The sequence below is a fragment of the Solanum stenotomum genome, chromosome 3 (genome assembly GCF_019186545.1).
Source record: "Solanum stenotomum isolate F172 chromosome 3, ASM1918654v1, whole genome shotgun sequence".
Lineage (NCBI taxonomy): Eukaryota > Viridiplantae > Streptophyta > Magnoliopsida > Solanales > Solanaceae > Solanum > Solanum stenotomum.
This window is the reverse complement of record NC_064284.1, coordinates 35,823,717-35,844,219: the sequence shown is the minus strand read 5'-3', so window position 1 is coordinate 35,844,219 and position 20,503 is coordinate 35,823,717.

The following is a 20,503-nucleotide window of genomic DNA, read 5'->3' as shown; positions in this document are numbered from 1 at the left end:
TCAAAGTGGTCATGCCCATTTAGAGTGACACGAGTGTTTGCAAATGGAGCCATTGAAGTTGAAGGTAAAGAGGGTCCTGCCTTCAAGGTGAATGGGCAACGCTTGAAGTTGTATTTTGGAGAATGCCATGAAATCTCAGTGATCGAGGTGGTGTACTTGGAAGATGCTTGACAACATTTTCATGTAGTGCCATGACATTAAATAAGGCGTTTCTTGGGAGGCAATCCGAGTGTTATTTGCTTTGAATAATGTGTGTTGAATGTGCAGGTGTGGGTGATTATGCAATGCAAAGGCTCCTTCTGTGATCCGCAGAGTGGGTTCGGCGATCACGAATTTGCTCGCCTTTGTGGCGTCAAAAGTGGGTTGAGATACTGGAATATTGGGTGAAATACATACAGCACTCGGCTATGCGCCGAAATGATTGGGCGAATTTGACTTTCTCCGCCCTTTGCACCATCCCCAAAAAGCCGGGGTCCTGGAACTTTTGGTGAGGTTCCACATACATTGGGTGATGCGCCAATGCTACTCGGTGAACATGTCTTTTTCTGCCTTCCTGTCCCAAAACAGAGTAGCTACACACTAGATATTTCGATGAGTTTCATGCAACTTGGCGGTTCGTCGACTAGTTCGGCGATTGCCGCAATTCTTCGCCAAATGGCAGCCTAGTGTTCACCCTACTCTCCTTGTTTGAGTTCCAGTACTTTATCTTTATATTTGTCATTTTTAGTTTATTTTGTGTAGTGTTTGTTCTCTACTAATATTGATGACAATGTTGGATGCTTTTGGTGGGGATGGTAGGAGTCTGTTGTTCTATTGAAATTTTCAAGTGTCAGATGTGGTCAATACTGATGACCTAAATAGTGCTCTGAACTGAACAAAATGAATGTGCAGCTCCGATGAGGCAAATGAAGTTACATAGACAATATGTGAACTCTTAGCATCTCGTTGTGACTAGCTGGTTGTCAAATAAGTCTCTTGTGATTAAAATTTCACACTAGCTAGAAAAGTGTGGAGTCTTGTTTGATATTGGTAGCAATGGCTTGTGTGATGAGATTAATTTGAACATTCTGTGTGATGACACCTAGAATTTGCCTCGTTGGTCTGGTTGATTGAGTGATGCAAGCACATGAAATGATCTTAGGCAAAATTTTTGAAGAGTGAAAATAATTTGACAACATACCTCTTTTGTGGCCAACCTTGTGAGATGAGTGAACCTTGCTTGGCACATTTTGAACCTTACCCTTTTCTTGGAAGAAACTTGAACAATTGTGACCTCTCTTCATCCATTCACCCATAACTTTCATGAATCCATTCACCCATAACTTCATGAAGTGTGGTTTGTTTGAATAGCCAACTTAGGCCAAAAGCCTAAGTTGGGGGTGTGGTGAAAAGAGAAGGAAAGTCAAGAAGTGTGAGCAATTTCCCTTTTTGAGTAATGGTTTTGAAAAAGATGGAACCCCTCCATTTAAAAAAAAAAGAGAAAAGAAGCAAAGTAAAAGAATGAAAAAGTTGTGAAATAAAGTAGTGGAAGTTGTGAAAGAAATGGGTATCTGGTAATTCATATGAAGTTGAATAATGGGGTGGATTATGAGTGTAAAAGTTCATCTTTGTGAGTGTAAGGGTTGTATGTGATTCCAGAACTTTAAATTGTTGAATAATTTTATGTGAATATGGAATCAACTTTGTTGTGAGGGCAATTGAGTACCTTTGTTGAGCTTGAACTTGCACTTGAAGCAAGTATTGTGAACTTGAGCATCTTTGATAATGGTGAGTCACAATTTGAATCTTTGAGTGCACAATTGATTATTGTATGAGAAATTTCAACCTTGTTGTGTGCATTCATGAATGAATCTTATGCAACACTATTTGTAGACATCCTTTTTGAATTACTGATCTTGAGTTTTACTTGAGGACAAGCAAAAGTTTAAGTTGAGGGTGTTGATGAGTCTGAAATTTGGACTCATTTAAAGCTTAATTTGATAGTTTTTAGTGTCTTCAAATGCCTAATCGATGCTATAAACTGATGTTAAGACCTTGATTTTCAGCATTACAAGCGAAGGAGCAAAGCAAGGACAACAACAAGCATAAAGGAACCAACAAGCTGAAGAGATGGAGAAAAGCGATCTTGAAGATCGCCAAACCACTCGGCAATTCACCGAGTGGCTCCTAGCCCGCCTAATTTTACAGTACACCATATCTGAAATAAGAGAAATTTAGGTGAACAGGTTCCATATTGGCGAGTCACCGAATTGATCGGCGAAGAGAGATTACACCGCCGAAATCACTGAATGAGCAGTAAAGATACAAGCAAATTGGCAATCCATAGGAACAAAGGGCACATTGCTGACATGATCGACAATCCTGATATAGACCGCCTAAAGTTACAATGCAAGTTGGATGAAAACAAGGAGCAAGAAAGCGATGGACAAGGACGATCGGCGCATCGGCGACTGGTTGGTGAAGCCCGACTTTTCTCGCCGACCAACCCCAAAAAGTTAAATCTCAAATCAGTATAAATTGATTTTTGGATGAGAGAGAAGGCATTCCGTCATTCTTGGAGTGAAATAGAGGGAACAAAAACACTATTCTTGTTGATTTTGAGGGTTTTCAGTGATAGATTTAAAATGGGTGTTGTAATAGAAAAAAGTTTTGTTCATTTTAAGATTTGAGAAATCAACACCCAACTATGGAATATGTAGTATGTATTGTATTTTCTTCATTTATGATGAATAGCTAAAACCCCATTCTTGGGGGTTTGAAAATGTATTTAATTGCTAAATTTGGCTAAATGAGTGTTAGTTATTATTAATTGTAGTGCTAATCTAAAGTGGGTCTGATTTATTGTTGTGGATAAATTGCCTTGTTGAATGTTTATTTTAGCTTGATTAAGTGTTTTATGCTTTCTTGATAAAGAGGTGTAAAACCAAGGTGGTAAGTTGGCGCTCATAGTCGTTGACTCATGGTGGGTTCAGCTTGAGAGGATGAATCCAAAGACTCATTATATGTATTTAGCTCGAGATAGTAGATGTAGTGAGGTTATGGACTGGTTTTCAGATTTAGTATTGAGGTTTGAGATAACTCAATGGAAATGAGGTAGTTGTTTGAGAAAAAATTACCTTATCTAAAGTCCATCTTACCCACAAAGAATTAGTACTTTTGGTGATCAATTAGCACCCATTGAGTTAGATTTAGCAATTGGTTGGTCAATCCCCCAAGTATCTTCTACTTATTTGATTATTCTTAGTTAATTGTTGTGGTTGCTTTCTAATCTCAAATCCCTTTACCTGACACTGATGTCACTTTTCTAGTTTTATTAAGTGTTTCTAATAAATTCTATTCCTTTAGCTATTGAAATCACGGCTATAATTTCATAATTGAATACGAAATCAAACTACTCCTTGTGGGATCGACCCCAACTCTTTCGTTGGATTTATACTGCTTAACGATTGTCTACACCTAGTATCGGATCAGGTGTAGTTGATACGTTAATCAGTCACATACAATAGAATAAAATTAGAAAAGAAGAACAAAAAGGGAAAGAATTCCCTAGAAATTAACCCAAGTGATTGATTCGTAGAAGAAGAATGACTGAAAAAAATAGTAAAAATTAAAGAAATAAAATTAAGTTGCTTTTAAATTTACTTATATTAATTCAGAAACATGACAAATGGATAGTCATTTATATCACTAAAAAATAAAAAGTGAACCAACAAATTGGAACTGAAAAAATGAACAAAACTTAAAGACGAAGAAAAAACTACTCACCGGAAAGAGAAAGCAAAATGAAAGAATTATACAAATGGAATTGAAAATAAATTTTGAATTATAGAAAAATAGAAGTCAAAAGGATGATAATGACACATGTCGCTACAATGACATATGTCGCTACAATGACATATGTCGCTCAAAGGGAGACTCACGTGATGTACAATCAATAGACTGTATTAGAAGTAAAGCGTTAGGGATGAGAAATTTCAAAATCACCCTTGATTGTCAAACACTCTGACACATATTTTTAATTTTTAATTATTTCTTGTTTTTAACTTTAAATTTTTTTTAAAAATAATATTATTATATCTATGTTGTTGTAATTTATTTTTTTACTTTTCATTTTTCATATCTTTACTTAATGTTATTTTTTTTCTTATTTATTTTTATCTATCTTCCGTTGTTTACCTATAATATTATTTTAAAATTAAAAAAAAAAAACATTTCTACCTACAAATTTCTCTATGATGAGTGGTATTATTAATCATGAATATTTTGTTGTTGAATGCACCTATAGATAAATTTAACTTATATTGAATGTTGTCAGTACTTTTATCAAATATTTAAATAATTTTTAAAAATTATAACTATAGATATTATTATTTTGTCAATATATCGTCTATGATGTATTTATAAAATGTTTGCTTAATAAAATGTTGTTTATTAATCTTACTAAGTTGTTCTTTATTTTAAATTGTGTATCAATTATATTTTACAATATTAGTTACAAATATATAATTAGTTAATATTGTATTTTCAAATAATAATGGGTATCTTGAATATTTAGTAATAAATAAAATTTAGTACTATTTCTTATATAGATACATTTGTCAAACATTTGCGTTTAGTTAATGAAAATAAATTTTAATTTTTAAAATTTAAAAGATGTAATAGTGTAATTATGTTTGTACAACTACACATAGTATTTGAAAATAGAATATAATTATGTTATGATAAAGATAAATAGATTTTTATAATTACTAGATTGTGTAATTAGTAAGATAAAAATTACATGAAATTCAATTATAAATGACTTTCCAAACAAATCCGAGATTCCCAAGAATGAATGAAGTATTTCCTACCCAAAAATTCTTATTGAAAGATTTGAACTTCATATATTTAATTATAAGTAGATCTTAATTTATGAGTACCACACCTTAATTAGTAATAATCATAAATCAGTTCATATTATTAGTAGGAGTATATTTATATGTAGATATTCATTTAATTTTAACCACTACAACAAATTTAATTTTCAGTTACGAATAATTTTGTCACCTAAAACACATATTTCGTCACTAAAAAACTTCCGTGATGAAAAACAAATCGTCAAGCATTCGTCCCTAAATCATATGTCACCAAATGTATACATGCACAACTTACTGTTTCGTCACTAATTAGAGTTCTATTTACTAAAAAAAAAATTCGTCCCCAAATGCATAGTATCTATGACAAACTTGTTCATCATAGAAATTATATTTTTTTGTAGACAATGGTAGCTTTCGTCACTAAAAATGTTATTAATGCCGACGAAACTAATGCGTCACTTATTGTATTATATAATAGTGACAACGTCATTGTCTCTAAATTTAAATGTATTTCGTCGTTGAACAAACATTATTCCGTCACAAAAAACCGCCCTTTACATACAAATTCTCTTTTTGTCCCTAAATGTATAAATTAGTGACAACTTTAATTTTTTTATAATTTTGTAGTTGAAAATGATTAGGTCGTCACTAAAAATATTTCTTTTACTCACAAAACAAAATTGTCACTATAGAATGTCATAACTAGAGACGATCATAATTGTCATAAAATACAAAGTCAATTCGTAGGTAAAAAGTAGGCTATTTTGGGACAAAAACATATTCTTGTCACCAAATGTTACACTTTTATGATGAAAACATGACCGTCTTAAAAAATATTATAGAGTCGTCGCTAAAAGTTATGCTTTTAAGGACAAAATGTTTTGTCATTAGTCATTCATACTAATACTATTTTTCATTTGTATTTAACTAGGTTTTGTAAATTTGATAATTTATAGAAAATTTATATTTTTTAAATAATACATTAATATCTTAAAATTCATAACCTAGTTTGTTCCATATAATAATAAATATACAATTTTTTATAAAAAACATACTAAAGAAAGAAAGATAATAATAATAATAATAAGTTGCACATTGTTATATAGTACTAATGAAGAACAAATAGAAAATGAGATTGAAATGATATTCACTACATACTCCTCGAAGAAAAACTAATATTATGTAACGTTTATCCAACTTTAAAGTATAACTAAGCTATGCTAAACATTAACAAAATAAAGATAAAAATATAGAGGTAGCTTCAAGAGATATCATTGCAAAAGCACTTCTCTCGCACCTAATCTTGATTTCCACCTTCCACAACCTGTGTAAAATAGAGAAAGAAAATCTAAGATGTTATTTCATACTTGATGATATCATGATACGGACAAACTATAAGGTTATAAGGTTATTAAATGTACCTTAATGGATAACTTGATAAGAATCAGTGATCGTCACTAAATCATGAAAAGGAAACAAAGTTAGGTGCTAAAAATCTATAAATAGGACTCATTTCATGGACAAAGCATCTGCTACTAGTCCTTTCACATATTTAAATGAAGTTAAAGGTGTATTCCAGTTCGACAAAAGGAAAATGCCAAGAATAAGACTAAGATACGACAAAACTAAATTCTAGCCTTGATCGGGATGAGCTCATGAAATGTTGCAGCTGTTTCATAATATCATCTTGACGTGCCGATAGAGTATCTAATTATGAAGTTAATGTTTCTATCTGAGACTGCTGATTTTCTACAACAACTTCAGCTGCATCCAATCGTTTCTGTAGACCAAGTTGGACACTAGTAGCTTCCTCCTTCGTCTTTCGAAGGGAGTCTTCTAACTCTGTTGTTCTCCTTTGTGTTTCTCGATTAGTATTAGATTTTAGACCATAACCGAGACATTTTATGTACCCCAACTTTTTGCCGAGTATAGCATCCACAATTTCATCAATAGTCATGAAAGACTCTCCCAAAGTATATAGAGCTTTCAAATCAATTATGTTGTTCTACAAAACATATAATTCAAATTATTTAAACTTATTATAATAACAAATAAATCATTTTGAATGTGACTACAGTACTTGCTTCTCACATAGTTAGTCTCAACTTCTTCAGATGCCCAACCTTTTTCATTTGAGTAATGTGTATTTTTGTAGAATTCAATTCTATTAGGTTCGACCCCTTCAGATGTTGTGTCACCCTACAAAATAAATTTAAAAACTTATTATAGTAAGCATGGGCATATAGAAAACAATGAGAGATGCTCAAAATGAGCATGCATCAGGGGAGGAGCATGAGCATGCTGAGATGGTCGATGCAGCTGAGGATGTAGAACATCATGAAGTTGCTAAAGAAAGACTTAAGAGGAAGGAATTCAAAATTTTTATTGGTGGCTTGGACAAGGATGTTGTTGAGGATGACCTCAGGAAAATTTTCAGTCAAGTTGGTAAGGTAATAGAAGTAAAACTCTTGATGAATCCTCAGACAAAGAAGAATAAAGGATTTGCATTCATGCGTTTGGCAACAGTGGAATAAGCTAAACGAGATTGTATTGAGCTGAAAAATCTATGTGGTACTCTCTTGATTCTGTAGTTATCAGAGATGTTCATTACTTGATAAAGTTTGTGTCCTAACATACCAATTTCCAGGTGAATGGCAAGAAATGTGGTGTTTCCCCAGTCAAGACAGTGATACCCTATTCTTGGGCAACATATGCAAATCTTGGACAAAAGAAGTTGTAAGTAGACACAAGCAAATTCATATGGTCATGAAACATCGACTTCTTAAGCTCGAAGAGCTGCTTAACTGCTTTATGATATATGTTTACTTTTACTCCAATTAAAAGAGAAGTTGAAGCATTAGTAAAAAATATATTGTTTAACTTACCATTTCAGCACGAGCAGCTACAAATGCTTTTGACCCCATAAAATGGCTATATTTAAGTTTAGATCGATTGACCTTGTTTACTTGACATCGTTTCTACCATGAAAATAGAAATATAAGTAGATCAACTAACACTTAAACAAATAAAGTATATATATATATATTTGAATATAGATCACCTTATGCTCTGGATTCGACCACATATCACAAAGCCTATTCCAATTTTCTAAGGTTAGTTCTGGCACTTCAATTTTATGAGCAACTTCTTCGGAGAGTGCACTTTCAAACATCTTTTTCAATTTATAGCGCCAGTGCTGACTTCTATTTTTGAGAATGTCCTCACAACTATCTTTGACGTAATGCTCGTCTAAGTTAATTTCAAACTTCTCCTAAAAAGAGGTTTTAAACAAAACACACATAAAAATCAAAATCCTTGTAACATATAAGAAGATGAAACACTTACATATTACAATTTAAGAAAAATAACAAAAATAGAAATCTTACATGACATCTAATAAGCGCAACATCTTTTTCCTCTACAGTGAGTTCCTTCCACTTATTTGGTAGCGCAAGAAAATTTCGTGCAATTATCTCCAATTCATTTGAGAGTTTTGCTGATTGAACCGCCTTAACAGGTCTCCCTTTTCCAGCTGGGATCTCTATCACCATCTTTTTCCCCAAAGCGCTCTTCATTTTATCAAGACCTTTTCCCCTTGTTTTTCATTGACCCCTCTTAAATCTTGCCGTATCATCTGATTAAGAAAATGTTAGTTTGAAATAATATCTTAATTGTAATATACTTGTGTATACATTTTAGTATTTCCAGATTCAATTAAGAATATTATGATTAAAGCTTTACATAACTAAAAGCTTTAGTTGTTTAAGTTTTGGCTTCAAACCTGAAAAGTAACTAATAGCTATGTGTTGATTTATACAAGAATTCGTATTACCTGTCGCAGTAGCAGGAGCACATTTATTTGACTCATCGGCAGATTGAGCAGATGAAACAGTTTTTCCAGTAAGTGTTTTTTGCTTATAGACACGTCCTCCTGGAGCCATGACACTTCTTATATCCCTGCAAAATATCATGGCATATGCACAACAAATGATAATTATGAACATTTTGTGTTTTGATATGTCTCTGTATTATACAGGTCTGGAGATTTTACATTCAACTGGGATTTACAGGCAGTTGTGAGAAGTGTCTGCAACATGAAGATATGAGAAATTTCTACAACATTAATAATACCATTGTTCTGGTCAATCACAGTTTTTATGAGGATCCTACTCATGGTAATTCTTATAATAACACAAATTACCAACTCTCATTCCAGATAAAGTGATTGTGTCGGTGAGTTTAGTGTCTCCTTCACCGGAAAAAACAAACATTATTTTGGATTAGATGATGTTTTGAGTCTTTCCAAGAATGCAAATTCGACACAACGTTCAAGTATTGAGGCTGGCAAGGCGCTTTGTTAAGATGAGAAGATAATGGAAATATATGAGATATTGTCTTAGAAATTCATGAGGCAGATCAATCGAGATGGAGAAACAAAAGGATGGAGAGAACTGATAGTTCAACTTTTCTCAATAGCTACTTTATATGTAATGACTTTGAAGATTGTCCAAAGAGTTCTTTGTAAAATTAAAATCTTATACTCTACAAAAGAATAACTACATTGAATCAAGTTTATTGCAGACCTCTAAAATCTGAAATAAAAAAACTAAGAAGTGATCATGTAGAACTAAACTAGTGATTGCTTATTTGCACAAAGAAACGTGAGCAACATAGAATTTAACAACTAATCGACATAACAAAATACAAAATCTTAAAGCACATCAACTGATTTCATTGAGCTTAAATCGTTATAAAGAAATATAGTGCTGAAAAATCAAAGGGAAGAACAAATGTTCTTCGACTATTTTTAGGCTTAAAAAGACCATTCCCTCTAAACTAAGACTCACAACAAAACCAAGTAATCGATAATAAAATAGCTATAAGAAAACTAAATCGACACTAATTTTATTTGAAATCAAATAAATATATATATATATAATATATATAACATGGCATACATAACTAATGTTATGTACTCTGTTCATTCTTATGGGAAAAGATGGTAAGGGAAAGATAAAGATCACCATTAGGTGCTCATCCTCTATCCGGAACTCTATGGGAGTCTATCCTTTTCAAACACGACTTTAAAACAACTAACACAATAGTTAAATCATGGTAAAAACTTAATTGGAAAATAGTTTGAAACAACTAACACGATTCAATGAACTCTATAGTGTATGTTTGTAATTTGCTTCTATGGTTTTGAAGAAACAATGAACTATACTACATTGATCCTATTTTCAATCAATACAAAGTTGCAGAGCATAATTTCATGTATGTCTAGTAGCTCTTTTATGACAAGTTTAAGCGATTCACACGAACAATTTACTTTGAATTTCAGTCTTCTTGTTCTCTGTTTTTCAAAGGATTCATTCATACCTAGTACGTTTCTTCAAGCTCGGAAATCTAACTTCAGTCAGGAGTTAGCTTTTCATTTGTCACACATGTATATATATACATTCTTCTAAAATCAATTTTGGAGCCAAAAATTTCAGAAATTAAGCGCCAAAACGCAGTTCTTTTTTGCATTTTTTACCCCAAAGATCGATGGTTCTGTTTTGGTGGAATCAAAAAAGAAATTTTAAGAGTTGGAGCGGTAATCCCAAAAACTTGGGAAGTGGAAAGGTTGAGAAGTGGTAGGAGTGTTACACTGTGTTTTGTTTTGAAGGAAATTAAGCTATTTATCTTAAAAGCTTATTTGAAATATATATATAAAAATATATATATAAAAAGAGGAGAAAAAAGAAAAGAAAAAAATAAATTCTCACACATACTTATGTTTAAAGATAAATTTAGAAGCAATTACAAGGTTGTAAATCTGTACGCTATAAGATGTAAAATAATTTAATAGTTAAAATTTGTGGAAGTCCAGTGCGTGATCATCCCGTCATTATTGGCGTGATTGGAATATCTTAAAATATATTCCAATTAGTACGATATTTGACATTCCACATGTTTTTTTTTTAAAAATAAATATTAACATTTTAAAAATAAATTTAACTATCTTGCCATTATAATAAAAACAATTCTTTAAAAAGTATTACTTTATAGAAATTTAAAATAACATATTGTAATATTTACACGCCACAAGGCATTGATCCAAATTAAAATCCTATATCAATATCATACCAAATTAAAATGGTATGGTACAATGTTCCTCTATTCTTTTTCGGTATTATAATTCCATAATGTTTGGTTTGGGGAATTTTCAATTAGCAATTCAAGCTGTAAAACAAAATTTTCTTTTTGTATTTTATCATTCACGTCTAAAAACTTGTTCTTTGATGTTAGTATTGTGGGATAAGGCACAAGTACCCCCTACACTATGACCGAAATGTCAGAGACACATCTTAACTATACTAAGGTCCTATTACCCCCCTCGAATCCAATTTTTTGTAATTTTGTACACCTTTTTAGCCTATGTGGCCTCCAATCACCACCCACGTGCCTCTACTAAGTGGAGTCAGAGAATGTTCCATGTAAGACAAAAGGTGTACAAAATTATTTTAAAAAATATTTTGTGAGAGGAGGTAGTTTCACATGATATGGACGCAAGGCGCCATTCTTGGCATGAATAGCTGAAGTCGGGTTGAGTTTTGAAAAAGGAAATTTTGTCCAATGATATATATTCTCCCTAAGAAATGTCAATATTTAGAATGTTACGCTAACTTTTTGTGGTAGAAACACATGAGGAGTGACTTATTGAATGTAGTTTCATTACTATATTTGTTATTGAGACTTACGGTCAGCTTCAATCCACTCTCAATTAAATCTATTAAAAAGTGAACTTGGTATGTTTCCTTTTATTACTTCTCTTGTCTTCCCTCCTACATGTCGACATATGTTCTACTCGAATGGATCATTGGATGTGGTTTCATTATGCAAGCACCAAACAAAATACTCATTTAGCGATTAAGACTTTTGAACCAACTAAAATTAACTAAATCATAATACATGTATTTTTGGCACAAGCTAAACTTCAAATTCCTCGTATTCAACCACAAAGAAGTATTTTTATACCAAGAATGAGATCAAACCACGACCACTTGACAATCTTACGCAACAATTACTAAATATTTGAAAGAAAACTTATGCTACTTATTACATGATTTATTCTTACAATAGACATAACTCTTTCATAGAAACAATAATAGAAATAAACGTAAAGGGACGAAGACCATCTGTTTCACGGCAGTGAACGGGGTGCAGGAGTTGGATCTTTAAATCGATGGATTTTGAACTCGAACTTGACTCGGATGGAAAAAAAAATCGATCAGGCAAAAATATAATTTTCTTTGTATATATAAAATCTTTAATCAAGTGAATAAAGTTGATACGAAATAGAATTTAGGGGAACAAAAATAAAAGTCATTAGATGAGTCAAATATATAATGATTCATTACTTTTTATTGATAAATGAGCTAAAGTTGATAAGTTTTTTACACTCTAATTTCAAAACAACCCAACATCAACTCTTATTATTTCTCATCCAAAACAAAAGATATCCATCTTTCCCATCTGTTTAGCTCTCACGATTCTCCTATGCAGTAATTGTGGGACTTGTGGCCGATTTTCTTGGTCATACCTCCACCTCTCTAGTATATATTTAGGTAAGGTTCTGTGTTTCTTCTCTCTCTTGTTTGCTATCAGAACCATCCCATATCCCCTTTAACCCATATTTGTGCAAGGTTACATGAATTATGTGCTTTATTAGTGACGCAATTTATGAGTCCCTATGAATAGGGATTATTGTGAATGTTATTTAGACATATAAACTAAAGTTCTAAACTTTTCAGAAGGGTTGAACACCCGTTCATTGCTGCCAAAACAAAGCTTACATTAGGATGCCTGCAACATGTTCGACAGACTGTATGAGAGACGATTTTATTCACTAGTGAAGTCTAATTTATCGAGTGATATTAGGAGTTGATTGGGAGTGAGTTTTAGGTAGTCAAGTAGATTTTATACTACTTGGTCATATAGCTCAAGCATCGGCAGTTGCTAGGCTTAACAACAATTTGATTGTTGTGGCATCTATTGTGTTTTCGGAAGACCTGCGAAGAACTTAAAATTACTATTACCTTGTGAAGTCAGTTTTTTTATAGTATTTAATTATTATTTGTTTATATGTTTGTGCAGTTTATCATGGATAAAGGATGCATGAACCAAAGTTCTCTAAAAGATATGTAGAGGGTGTCCAATCTTTTATGAAACTTATCTGAACTCGCTTTGATCGAAATACTAAAATTCGATGTCCCTGCCAAGATTGTTTAAATATATATTTTCAAACACAAGATGTAGTATATGATGACTTGTTGTTGAAAGGAATTATGAACAATCACAAATGAGAGATAATGATGAAGCAATTGACAATGACGATGAAAATGAGGAATGGATAAATGAAGAAAATGTTAGCCATAATGAAATACATGACATGTTAGAAGAAATAGGTGGAAAATCACAAGCCAATCAGGAGACAACATCCAGTAACAATGGATATGTCATTTGAGCGAGAGCGAAGCAAAGAAGTTTGACAAAGTTGAAAGAAGCTGAATGTGAATTGTACCCGGGATGGAAAAAATTCTCGAAGCTTTCATTTGTTGTGAAATTGCTCCACTTGAAAGTGTACAATCAGTGGAGCAACAAGTCATTTAATATGTTGTTAGAGTTTCTACGAGATGTATTGCCTAATGGCGAGACACTTCCTAAGTCGCATTATGATGCTAAAAACATGTTACAAGATTTGGGATTAGGATACATTTTGATTCATGCTTGTAAATATGATTGTGTGCTTTGTTGGGGTGAATTTAAAGATAGACAAAAAATGTCCATAATGTGGTACTTCAAGGTGGAAAATTGAAAAGGGAAAGGGTAGAAAGATTCCTCATAAAGTCTTACGATATTTTTCCTTAAAGCCGAGACTTCAAAGATTATTTATGTAAAAAAAAATAAGCACTGACATGAGGTGGCATAAAGAAACATATCTTGATGAGACAAATGTGTTAAGACATCCAGTTGATTCTGAAGCTTGGAAAGAGTTTGATAAGAATCATACGTGGTTTGCACAAGAACCACGTAATATTAGACTTGGCCTCGCGACTGATGGTTTCAATCCATTTGGGAATATGAGCACAAACTATAACATGTGGCATGTAATTTTACTTCCTTATAATCTTCCTCCATGGAAATGCTTTACTGATCCATATATGATGATGTCACTACTTATTCCTGGTCCTCAAGCACCTGAAAAGGATATTGATGTTTACTTGTGGCCTTTGGTTGATGAATTGAAAGAGTTATGGAGTGATGGTGTAGAGACATTTGATGCTTCCACAGGAGAGTGCTTCAAGATGCATGCTGCTGTTTTATGGACAATAAATGACTTTCCAGCTTATGGTAAGTGTTTATATTTCTTATTGTTCAATATGTCTAAATCATCTCCAGCCTAAAAATTCTTCATATCAAGCTATAACGGCTCTCCTGACCTTTGTCGTTCCTTTATAATATAGAGAACACAATTAGTTTATCACATTTCATAGAAATGTAAGGAGTAATGAGAGGATAACTCTTCAGTTTTTTTATCAACCCAAATAAGTAAGTCTCACCTCAACTAATTTAAGTAGTTAGGTTGACAAACTTTGATTGTTTCCTATTTATTTATTAGCATTTGGACATATTTTTGTTCCCATTATTTATATGTTTCTAATCTAGGATACTCTTCTTGTTTAATAAGAGCTACGAACATAAATTTAATAACTGGGGAACACTTAACTGTAATAGCTAACATATATTATTTCTTTTGTATTAGCTAATTTATCTGGATGGAGTACTAAAGGATACATGGCATGCCCTACTTGCAATAAGGATCAAAAGGTAAGAAGTAAAATTTGTTACATGGGTCACCGTTGGTATCTTAAACCTAGCCACGCATGGAGAAAAAGCATGAAGTTTGATGGGAAGGTAGAAAAAAGATTGAAACCAAAAGAGCTCTCAGGAGATGATGTCTTACAACAATTGGATCTACTCAGTACTTATAGACCAGGAAGACATTCAAATAATAAGAAAAAAAAGTGTCTTCCTATAGAGTTGAATTGGGTGAGGAAAAGTATTTTCTTTGAGTTACCATACTGGAAGAGCTTGAAGTTGCGGCATAATTTAGATGTCATGCACATAGAAAAGAACATTTGTGAGAGTATTTTGGGGACATTACTGAATATTGACAAGAAAACTAAAGACACAAAGAAAGCAAGAGAAGATCTTAAGGATATGAACATAAGAAAAGAACTATGGTTGCAGCATGATGATTCTAGTTATACAATGCCATTTGTTTGTTATAACATGTCAGAAAAAGAGAAAAGAGAATTTGGGGAATTTTTGCAATGTGTTAAATTTCCTGATGGTTATGCTTCAAATATCTCAAGGTGTGTAAGTACAGATGGTGTTAAGTTAGCTAAACTCAAAAGTCATAGCTATTCGTGGATTTGGAAATAAAGATGTCTCTTTAGCATTGATTGAGTTAGGTCATTTCTTTCAACGTTTGTGTTGTAAGACATTGAAACGAGATGACTTAGAACAACTTGAAAGGGATATAGTTATTATATTATGTAAGCTTGAGATGATCTTTCCACCTGCTTTTTTTGATATTATGGTACATTTGGCTGTACATTTACCACGAGAAGCTATGTATGGGGGACCGGTACAGTATCGTTGGATGTACAAAATTGAGAGATTTTTGTGTAAGCTTAAGCGTTAAGTGTGAAACAAGGCGCGACCAGAAGGTTCTATTGTAGAAGGTTATATTATTGATGAATGTTTGACATTTTGCTCTATGTATCTTACTAACATTGAGACTAGATTTAATCGTGAAGATCGAAATGCTGATGGATCTAGCAACAAAGAGGAACATGTTCTGGACATATTTTCTGAAAGTGTTAGACCATTTAAAGGAGAACATGATGCAATATCGAAGAAAGATTTTGATATGCTTCAGTGGTATGTGTTAAATAATTGTGAAGAAGCAGAGCCTTTTCTACAATAAGTTTTCCTATTTATCTATATTGGTTTTCTGTTATTTTAAATTACTCATAAATTCATTTTTCCTATGTAGGGAACACAAAAATGAGTTGTTAAACCAAGATGTTGTGAATATAGAAGAGAAACATAGAGAACATTTTTCTTTATGGTTCAAAGGGAAAGTAAGTTATTTTTAAAATGACAATCGTGTTGTGTTTAAGTTTAACTTTTTCCTCTTCACAAATTAAATGTAATAATTTTTCATCGTAGATTATGCATTTGTGTAATAAGGAGAATTCAGTGTCTATCAAGAAGTTATATCCTTTGGCAATGGGTCCTGATGTTTGAGGAAGGAGATATCCAGGTTGTATTGTTAATGGTGTTAGGTACCATATTCAAAGTCGTGATGAATTACGTAAAAGTCAAAACAGTGGCAGTTGTTGAAGGCTATCATAAAATGAAGTGATTGACTTTTATGGTATTATAGTTGGTATTATTGAGTTAGAGTATATGTAAGGCAATTGAGTTGTTCTATTTAAATGCAAGTGGTTTGATCTTCGTAAAAAAACTGGGATGTAGAAAGATAAAATTTTTACCAGTATAAATGTAAATAAATGTTGGTATGAACGTGATTCTTTTGTACTAGCGACTCAAGCAAAGCAAGTATTTTATATTTGTGATCCGAAATTAGGAAAAAATTGGCGAATTGTGAAAAAATTTCAAGATAGACATATATATGATGTGCTAGAGATGCAAAATCCAAAGGTGGAAAGTGATGAATTACACACTACTGATGAAGTGTATCAAGATGTGTCAATGGAAAATATCATGATAGATGTTTCTATTGAGGATATGCTGATCCAATTACATAGAGATGATGTTGATTCAATTACCTTGGATTCAAGTGCATTTGAATTGAAGGTTCAAACAGAACATGAAGTTGGTTACAATACTGAAGATTTTGACCTAGAGGACGACACTATAATTTAGTGCATAAGTGATCTTGATAGAACTGAAGGCACTAAAAGTATTGATAAAGATGAAGATGATGACACAGATGAGAAGATGACATTGATTTTGTGATGTAACTTCATAACTGTAGGGGCTTACCTTTCATTGACTACGACAGTAACACCCCGTATCCGAAAATAGAGATTTCAGATTTCTGGTGTTACAAGTGGCACTTAGGGACATCATCCACAGACCATAGATGGACTCACGGTCCATCCTGTAGGTCCGTGGTTCGTGATAGAAAACTTCCCCAGAACTCAGTCAGAAAATTGTCTAAGTCCCGACTCACGGACAGACCCACGGTCCGTAGATCAGACCACGGTCCGTGGTCTATGTCCGTGGATCGAGACTTCCCTTACCAGCCTCTGACACAAACTACGGTCGACCAGCATGGACCGTCATTCGATCCACGGTCCGTAGGTCTGACCGTAGATGAGGTTAGCAGCTAGTTAGATGAAAAATATTGATGGGTCAACTTCAGATGATCATAAATTTTAGCACAAAACGAATTATGTGTCCCATCACCTATTTTTAGATAGATAATTGAATTATCTTTCCAACGCCACCGAGTGTGCTAAATTCCAATCTCCGAGTAAAGAGTTATGCCCATTTTAGTGAAGCCCTGTCGGGCAGACTCGACCTACGGACCCAATCGACGGACCGTCGATTGATTGATGGACCGTCAGTCACTTAATTCAAGGGTCTTTTGGTCTTTTCCTATTTCATTTAACCCCTAAGATACGTCGTTTAGACCCTAAATCATGAGGTTTTAATCAGTTTAAGCCTAGAAACATAATTAGAACTTACCTTAGTCAAAATCATTAATCAAAACTTAGAAAATTATAATCAAGAAGGAGAAAAAGGTCAAGAACCCTAGTTCAAGAACGCAGCAAGGTTTCTTCAGTTCCAGCCCCAAAATCGAAAGATTTCTCCGTGGAATTCGTCACCAGGTATGTGGGATTTCACTAGTGGGTTCCTTTCACCCATTAGGTCACTAGAATTCAGTCAGATTCTTGATTCCATAATTATGAACAGACCTAAGGTTTCTAGAATTTGAACAGATCATCATGAATTAATTATTTAAATGTTCCAAATCAGATTATCATGTTATTGCTCAGTTTATTGAATGAATTTCAGAACCCTAGCTATGTATTTCTTTAGTTCTTGAATTACACATGCTAGGTCAGATATTTCAGTATTCAGTTTTACATGCCTCAGTTTATGAATGCATCATTATCAGATTAATTGTTGCATTCTCAGTTTGCATGTTCAGTTTCGAGCTATCCAGTATTTACAGAAATTCAGTCATAACCAGTTAACCACTTAATTCATTGGGAGTAGCATAATACCGAGTTGGACTAGGGTTTCAGCGTACCCATATAGTCCCAGAACTACGAGCCACGTAGGTGTAAGTCCCCTCTGTGGGCAACATCAGTTTAGTGATCACGCCAGCATGCCTCTATACCTCTGGCAGGGTATATTGGGTCCTCTCGATGGGGCGTATACATCGGACTCCACATTTAGCTCATGTGGTTTTATGTCGGTTATTAGTAGCTCCCACAGTTCAGTCAGACTCTATTGCATTGACCATATTTCAGTACAGTCAGTATTCAGTCTCAGCATGTTATAAATTTGGTCATTGCATCAGTTAGCTCAGTATTCAGTATTTTCAGTATCTATATCATGTTCAGACTATTTCATTGCTTTATTGCTTTGTTTAGTTATATGTTATTTCAGCTTTACTCTATCCTGCATGCTCAGTACCTTTCAAGTACTGACGCATACGTGTGCTACATCTTCTCGTGATGTAGGTTCAAGTTCTCAGTATCCAGATCACGCTTAGATCGGTTCCCACTCTTCAGTTCAGCAGCACCAGTGGTAAGTCCTCATTCTTCGAGGACTGGTGACATGTTTATCTTTATCGCTTTTAGTCTTTAGTTTCAGTTTTGCTAGATCTAGTTGGGGCATGTCCCAACATTTCTAGTCAGTTTAGAGGCTTATTTCAGACATAGTTAGATTCAGCTTAGTATTTTGAGTTTGATATTTCTTTTGTATTAAACTTTCAGATTTGATATATTCAGTTATAGTATATGGGTATTCCCCATCTTTTCAGATTTTATTATGAATTAGCTTCCGCATCAGTTTATTATCTTTAGTATGCTCATGATCATGCCAACAGGGTTAGCTTGGGATCACTTGTGGTCCTAGGTCCCGTGTCCGCGTCTCTGGGGTAGTTTGGGCTGTGACAAACTTGGTATTAGAGCACTAGGTTTAAGTGTCTTAGGATGTCTGAAAAGCCGCACTAGGTAGAGTCTTTTTCATGGGTGTGTAGTGCGCACCACATCTAATGAAAGGGAGGCTACAAAGTGTTTTAGGAAATCTTCATTTTCTTGTTATTCTTATCGTGCGTAAGGTATGATCTAATTCCATTCTAACTCGACGTTCTACGTTTCAGTGATCATGCCTCCTCGTAGAGCTTATGCCAGGAATGCAAACGCAGCTCCTCCAGTTCCAGATCAAGAAGTGTCGAATGCTGAATTCAGGAATGCCATTCAGATGTTGTCTTAGAGTGTCGCTAACTAGAACAATCAGCGAGTTCAAGTTCCTGTCAATGCAAATGGTGGTTCAGCAGCAGCAAGGGTCCGTGACTTTGTTAGGGTGAATCCACCTGAGTTCTTAGGATCGCAGACTGGTGAAGATCCCCAGAATTTCTTGGATGAGATCAAGAAGATCCTTGATGTGATGCAAGTCACTGGGAAAGATCGGGTTGAGTTAGCATCTTACCAACTTAAGGATGTAGCTCATATCTGGTATACTCAGTGGAAGGAGAACATGGGTACAGATGCCGCTCCTATTACTTGGGATTGTTTTAGGGAAACCTTTATGGACAGATTTTTCCCTATAGAGTTGAGAGAAGCAAGGGCCCAGGAATTTATGAGCTTGAGGCAGGGTAACATGACTGTCCAAGAGTATGGGCTCAAGTTTAACCAACTCTCCAGGTATGCTCCTCACATGGTTGCTGATTCCAGGGCTCAGATGAATAAGTTTATGTATGGAGTGTTAGACTTAGTGAAAACAGAGTGTAGGAATGCTATGTTACTGGAAGATATGAACATCTCTAGGCTCATGACTCATGCTCAGCAGGTTGAGGGTGATAAGCTTAGGGAACAGGCTAAGGAGACTAAGAAAGCAATAACAGGTAACTATGAGTATTCCCAACAGAAATCGGGTGGTGGAAATCGCTTGCAGTTCCAGCAGAAGTCTTCGACTCCAGCCCCTTCATCAGCTAGTGTTCCATCCCCCATGTTTCGTAATGATCAAAAGGGTAGGGCGTCAGGCTCTAAGTCTCAAAGTAGTGTTTCAGGCACCAAAACCTACCCAACTTGCCCGAAATGCAGTAAGAACCATCCGGGAGAGTGCCTTGTAGGTAAGGAAGGATGTTTTGGGTGTGGTCAGTTTGGTCATAGATTGAAGGATTGTCCTTCTAGACATGGTCAAGGAGGAAATAATGGTAGAGCTCAGTCTACAACTTCAGCAGCACCAGCAGGTCGCCCGACTCAGTAGGGTAACTCATCAGGTAAAGTTGGCGGACAACGCCAAAACAGGCTTTATGCTCTTCAGGC